Here is a 7,817-nt window from a genome sequence, read left to right on the forward strand (position 1 = left end):
TTTTTTTTTTTTTTTTTTTTTTTTTACATATTTGGTTGCAAAGTCTATGCTGAGCCCCTAGGGTGTATAATTTCCCCTGTTATATTAGTTGTTCATGAAGAGTGTCTGTGTGGGCACGCACACACGCTCTTGGACCCACCATACAGGGTCTTCCAGTTGAGGGAGTAAGTAGTGGGGGCCGATTGCTGGTCCACACCCTCCACACCAGGCCCTGCACCCTGGCGCAGGGAAAAGGGTGCTTGTTTATCTGCCCAGTCCACACAAGGGTACCGTCCGGTGCCTGCTGGCTTGCATGTTCCCAGCAGACCGTGGGGCATCGGACTGAGTGGTGGGACAACCAGAACTTTTATCAGGTTTCCAAGGCTGAGGAGAGCTGCCAGCTGAGAGCTCAGGACCTGGCACGGGCTCTTGGGGGATGGGGGGAGGGTTCATCCAGAGATGTGAGAGGAGGAGAGGAGTATGAGCCTTCAAGAGGCTATTGCAGAGAGTTGGTACATATAAAAACACTTTACAGACATGAGGTGGCTTCATAGCTGTAGGAAAACGTGTTAGCCTCCTTTGTCACATGCAAGGGTCTCAAGGAGAGTTTACCTCCTTGAGCAGAGAAATTAGACTGCAGTGCCTACAGAACCCTCAAACTCTCCCTCACCCATTCCCTGCAAGGCCTTTTAGGTGGACCCTGTGATAAGCTTTCATTCATTCATTCATTCATTCAACATGTTTTGAGCACCTGCTATCTTCAGGGATTTTTATGTATACTGAAAAAAACAAGGTAAATCTGACATGGACCCTACCCTCAAAGGTTGCATGAAAAACGGAGTTCTGGAATGAGCCTGGAAGGAAGGGTAGTGTTTGATGGGAAGAATAGGAATGGCATGAGCAAGAGCATGGAAGCTGGATGCACAGTATGTGGCTGGAATCATACATATCTCCCTGGGCAGGAGCCTTAGGTGTGGGCAAGCCACAGGGAGAGAAAAGCAGGTTGGAGGAGGCTTGTTGTTAGTATCATGAACAATAACGAATAGTAATGATGATGTCATGTATCCATCATTTACTGAGCTGTAGAATAGTGCTAAGCACACTCCATTTGACATCTCATTTAACCATGATCCTGACAAAGAAGGTGTCCTTAGTACACAGATGGGTTCAGAAATTTTCAGTGATTTTCCCAAGGTCAGCTGATTCAACTCAGCTGGGACTAAGATCAAAGGCTATCCTGCCACATCGCCTCTCATGATTTTGTCCAGGCCACTGAATTCCAAACCATGAAATCTGGACTTTATTTAGTAGGTAACTGGGGACCACTGACAGTTATTGAGTTGGGGATTGACACAATCAAATCAGTTAACATTACATCACCATTACTAGGGTCCATTCCACATCTCCAAGAGAAATTCATCTGTAATAGCTCAGCTTGGTGCTACATGTCATCCAACAAATGAGGAACCAGAGAAGGGACATAGGCGTCACTGTGTAAGCAGCCCATATGTTTTCTGCTGTTCTGTTGTTCCATGTCTCAAGGACAAATGTCACAGAAGCTGGATTTGATCTAGAATGAGAGATGCAAACAATAATCGTAACAGTGCTGAATTTTTTTAAATTAGTCTATCCTCCTGCTCTGACTATTATCTCTGGAAAGTTCTGTTCATACACATAGAGTTTCATCCCTGACATGCAGACTTCCCTGTCATCTGCTGTTCTCCTGCGGACCATCTTCAAAGCTCTTGATTTATTTTCAAGAAAGTGTCTCAGATCTCTTGTTTTCTTCCAGCCTCCCTTGAGAGGAACTGTATTTAGCATGAGCTCATCCACCTAATATGTTTCCATCAGCAAGGGGACTCTTTCCAGAAAGACAGTGGGCCAGGAAAATGCAGCTCGTGGCCAATTTATTAACCCTTTTCCTCTTGCCTACCTCTTTGTCCCTCTTCTCCTCTCTCTATAACATGGCCTTAGCTTCAACACTCCATCTTCTTTCTTGAGTGCATCAAGATCTATTTATGTGGGCCATACTGTTTCTGTCAGCTCATGGAGAAATTCACTCGGGATGCTGAGCCACCAGCATTCACATAGAAGAGCGTACCTACAGACCCCTCTAATGAGGGCCAGCTGTTCCCCAGCATGGACCTGGAGAACAGCTGACTTCTGTACTCACCTGGCCCAAGGTGCTTGTCACATGGCACCCTTGAGGGAGAAAAGAAGCTTACTCAGAGAGTAAGTCTTTAAAATTAATTGTCTTGTATCTGGACAGTAATCCCCACCAGGAAAGAATGTCTCAAGGGCACAGCAAGTGGGGGGGAAACTTGGCATCACTTCTGGCTCAGGTGAGTCAGACTGTCCTAGAGGAGAGCCTCTCCTCCTCAGCTATCCTTCTGGCTAGAGACCTCCAGCCTGCCACTGCCCAAAAAGCCACATCCCAGCACTTCTCACTCGTTTTCTTGGGGAATCTTGCTAAGATGCAGACTCCTATCCAGCAGGTCTAGGCTGGGGCTGGAGCATCTGCATTTCTAATAAGTTCCTACTGCCGCTGATCCCTGGACCCCACTTTAAGGAGTGAGGGATCTGAAGGAGCCTCTTCAAGGTTCTCATGCCTACCTGTGCATTCGAATCACCTTGGGGACCATTTGAAAATAATGATGCCCAGGTCAACTGAACCAGGATATCTGGGGGAAAGGTGCACTTAGTGATGGTCAAGTGCAAAACCATGACAGCCTAGTCACCCTGCCACCTTGAGCTGAGACACTTCATTGCTTGCAACGAAACACATCTGGACCATAAGTGATAACCCACCTTCCTCTGAGGGCCCAGGGTCAACTCTAGCCCCGGCCTTCAGGTACAGCTTCAACAAGCACATGGTGCCTCCTCTTATCTGAACCAACCTCTGTTGTTCCCATCACTCTGAGGCATTCCCACTGTGCTTTCCAGAACTCACTGTCTCTCATCAGCAAAATCCCTTATATTCTACATGTAGGTGGAGAGGGACAAGGAACCATTTCTACACACAGCAGAAAGACACCCACAGACCTGGCCATTAAAGAAACTGCTGTAAACTAGATAGCCCCCCATTTCTCGTGCCTACTATCACATGATATAAGAGATTGAGTAACTCATGCAACAAACACTTATAGTACTGCGTGCCAGCCACTGTTTCAAACACTTGTCAAATATTAACTTGTTCCATCCTTATAACAACTTTATTGTATGGGTACTATAATTATCTAAATGTTATAGAAGAGGAGACTGAGGTAGCTTAGGTGACTTCGCCCAGACATACCTCTAGCAAATGGCTGTTATGGGCTGAATTGTGTCCTCCCCACCCCCAAATTCATATACTGAAGTACTAACCCTCAGTACCTCAAAGCATGACCTGATTTAAAAATAGGATTTTAGGGTGGGTCCTAATCCAGTATGACTGACGTTTTTATCTTTTTAAAAGGGAAATTTGAACAGTGACAAACACACAGAAAGAATGCAATGTAAAGATGAAAATAGAGGTCTACAAGGCAAGGATTCCAAGGATTTCCAGAAATCCCCAGAAGTTAGGGAAGAGGCATGAGCAGATTTTTGACCTCACAACCCTCAGAAGGAACCAACCATACCAACACCTTCATCTCAGACTTCTTGCCTCTGGAACTGTGAGACAATCGATTTCTGTGGTTGAAGTCACCTAGCGTGTGGGACTTTGTTATGTCAGCTCAAGGAGACTCATACAGTGACAGAACCAGGATTTAAACACAGGCCATCTGGTGCCAGAACCCAGGCTCTTACCACTCTGCATGGTGGTGGTTGGGGGTGTTCTGTCCTGCAGAGACATAGCCACTCTTCGTCTTTCTTCCTTCGTTCTCTTATCTCTCCCTCTTCTCTTTACTTTCTCCAGCTCTACCATTTCTGCTTTTAATTCTTTCCACATGTGTTAGTTATCTATTGGCTATGCAACAAAATAGTGCAAAGGGAGACCTACAGTAGCAAACACTGGCTATCTCACAGTGTTTGTGCTTCAGGAGTTGGGGTATGGCCTAGCTGGTTGCTGTGGCTCCAGGTTGCTAATGAGATGTTGTCCAGCTGCTGTCAGCTTGAGCTGGGACATCTCAGGTCCTGGCTGGGACTGAGGGATCTGCTTTGAAGCCCAATAATGTGGTTGTGACAGGTTTGATGCTGCATAGACTGTTGGGTTGGGGGCCTCCCTCCTCGTCATACCATGTGGATCTCTTCATTGGACCACCTATAACATGAGTGATCCAAGGAGGACAGAGAGAGGATGGAAACCGGTCTTGTTATAACCTAATCTTGGACATGATACCCCACTGCTTCTGCCATATTCTATTCATTAGAAGAAGGATTACCCAAGGGTGTGAGTGACAGGATGTGGGGATCACTGGGGCCTCTAGAAGGCTGCCTGCCATACCATACTCCCTCTGGGGGTCCACTCAACAACCACTCAGTCACCCTTGCTGATTGGGAGAGGGGGTGGGATCTGGACTCAGATTTGGGGTACAAGTAAGTATGAGCAGTAAGAGACAGTCAGTATGGGGACAGACTCACTTGGTGTTGGAAAGAACCACGGTGTTCTCAAACTATATACCTACAATTAATGTCTTTAAAGTCTTTTATTTGTTGTAAAAAAATATATATATAGGACAACATACCAAAGTATTAGCAAACTGCCCTGAGGAGAAGCTTCAACCTATAAGACACAGCATTTCCTACTTGTGCTAACAAGGAGCTTTTAATTCCTCGGAAGGAAAATAAGCTTTGGCCAAACACCTCAAATCCACAGGCAAACGCTATCTACCAAATGATGTCAACAAGTTCCTTTTTAAAGAACTCATGAGTTCTGATGATCCACATGGAGACAGGAAATGAAGTCGTGCCCTGAAGCAGCTGGTCCTCCTAGCTAGCTAAGATTAAACCCATGCGCTGAGACTGGCTGGAAGGAGATTTTCTCCCGAGCCAGTTAAACATGGATCCCTGTACCTGTAGAGGAACAGCAACAAGCTCCCAGGCGAAAATCCACCACTGGCTCCAGCAGATGTGGCCCCTTCCTCTAGTACCAACACACATGTGCAGAGGGGTTTCCAGTGTCTGAAGATAATTTTCATTCACTCTTCACACAGCCATGAGGTGAGTGGAAATGGTGTATATCATTATTTCTGCTTTGTATATGAGAAAACTGAGTGTCGGAGAGAGGAAGTGACTTACTTGCACAAGGGCCAGAGGTGGGCCTGGGGCGCAGACCTGCTCTCCACAGATCCCAGCCCAGTTTCTCTCTCCCTCATCTGAGCAAATTAGGAAAGGCAATAGCTAAGCAGAGGGTAATGGCTTTAGAATAAAAATAAGAATAGTTTTCACTAAGCCCTCCTGGGCTAACAGTTGATATAACGCAGCCCCGAGTGGGTCACTACCGGACTGTTGCTTGGGTCCTTCCTGACCTACTCTCTTGGTTGGACTTCCATTCTTGCTTCTGTGGCCACCCACAAGCCCAGCACGATGAGGGCTGAAAACGTGGTCCTCTGCACTTGTCCCACCTTCTTGGGTGAGGCCTTCTTCATTCAACAAAAATTTCCTGAGCACCTCCTGTGTGCTAGGCACCATTCTAGGCACTAGGGTATGGCAGTGAGCAACGTAGCCACAGACCTCAGTCCTCCCTGAGCGTCATGCTCCCCCACCCCCTTTCATTGCTGTCTTGTCAGCCCTTCGGTGTGTACTGGAGCTGGAGGTGTGATCAGAGAGCTGAAGTGTGTGTCTGTCACCCAGGGTTGAAGAAGTAGCAAGCAACTTTCCTACTCTCTAGAGGCCAGGCTATGCTAAGCAACCTTTCCCAGGCAGGTGGGCTCCATGACTCCCTTGTAATGGATCCCACATAAAGGCACTGAGTCAGTGTGTGTGGAAGATTGCTATCAAATCACCAGCTGGGATCAGGGAATACCAGACATTATCTGGCATCATAAGCCAACAATTCCCCATGTTTCTCATGGTGCCACTACCCTGCATTAACGCTGAGCTCTCAAACCCTCTGATGTCCCCTCAAGTGGAGCCCAAAGACTTGGTCATGGTCTCAGACATGCCACTAACAAGCTGTATAATCTTGGGTGAATCTTTGGCCTTCTGTGTCCTCAATTATACAGTGATGGATCCCAAAGGCAGCTTCAAGCTCTGGAACTCTCTGACACTCAGACACCTCTGAATCTTCATGTCATGATTGCACTGGATTCTGGTGCTTCTCTTTGGGTTTTGCTCTTTGCCTGGAAGAGGTTGTTGCCATGTCAAGTGTATCCCATTTGCTTCCCGAGAAACATGGAGAAGGATCTCAGATGAACCTGTGAATTTCAGGCTTTTCCAAACTTGGATCCCAGCCCAGAGGCAAGGAAGAGCGTGAGGTAGAATTGTTTCTAGGACTTATGAAACCCACATTTACTGTAATTTCTTTCCAAGTCTGGTGTTAAATTAACAAGCTCAAATATGAATGTTAACAAGGATGACTCAGTCCTGGAGAATGTGGTAGCATGACACTGGCTTTAACTAATTGCAGCAAAAGAACTTTTCTGATCCATTTGTTGACAAAAGACAGCAAGGTATCATTAATCTAGTTCTATGATCTCTAAACAGGTTTGATAGTGCACCCTTCTGATAAATTTTTTTGAGCATGCAAGCACTCCAAACATATGAATATTTATATATTTGGAAATTATAGGCATGTAGTATCATATGTACCTATGAACCTATAAAACCTACACAAAGGGAAAAATCAAAAAGGCAAGATCAAAACAAAAGAAACACTTTCGACAGAAGAAAGTTTTATCTTTGTTAGATCAATGTGATTTAGCAGGCTACTATTTTTGTAACACAATATGAAAATCTGATTTTAAGTCCAGTTTATCCACATCCTTGGCTTCTAAGCATTGTTGTAACTGAAAAGTTGCAAAGCAAAAATACATAGATCTAAATGGGAGAGAATTATTGGTGGGGTGGTTGTTATTGGGGACTTGGCCAAATCCAAACTGGAAACTTACATGACCCCAAGTAATGACAATACAGCCAATTGGCCTTCTACCCTTCCTGCCAATGACCCTTGAACCCCTCTAGGTCATGTTGCACAACCATCACTATAATCCAGGTGCAAAAAGTTCCTCAAAGACTTTATTTCTAAGGTAAAATGATGGGTCAGTGTTTATATTTTAACTTAAAAAATTTTTTTAATGTTTATTTAATTCGGAGAGACAGAGCATGAGTAGGGGAGGGGCAGAGAAAGAGGACACACAGAATCCAAAGCAGGCTCCAGGCTCTGAGCTGTCAACACAGAGCCTGATATGGGACTCGAACCCACGAACCACAAGATCATGACCTGAGCCTAAGTCAGACACTTAACTGACTGAGTCACCCAGGTGCCCCTATATATTTTAACTTGTAATAAACACTTAAATTTTTTGAAAAGTCATAAGTGAATAAAAATATGTACTGATGCCTGTCTCTTAATTAAAGCACTCCAGGGAGCTTGGGGATTCAGACTGTTTAGAGCAATGGTCCTCAAACCCTTGAAGAATGTGGCCTCTTTTCATGGAACTCAGCACACTAGCAAATAGAATTGGCTAAGAAAAGACACAATGCAAAAAAACTTTAAAAAAATGAATGTATAGGGGCACCTTGGTGGCTCAGTCGGTTGAGCATCTGACTCTTGATTCTGGCTTAGATCATGATCTCAAGGTTGTGGGATAGAGCCCCACATTGGGCTCTAAGCTGATTGGGGAGCCTGCTTAAGATTCTCTCTCGCTCTCGCTCTCGCTCTCGCTCTCGCTCTCGCTCTCGCTCTCGCTCTCGCTCTC

This window comes from Panthera uncia, chromosome B4 (assembly GCF_023721935.1).
Source record: "Panthera uncia isolate 11264 chromosome B4, Puncia_PCG_1.0, whole genome shotgun sequence".
Classification (NCBI taxonomy): domain Eukaryota; kingdom Metazoa; phylum Chordata; class Mammalia; order Carnivora; family Felidae; genus Panthera; species Panthera uncia.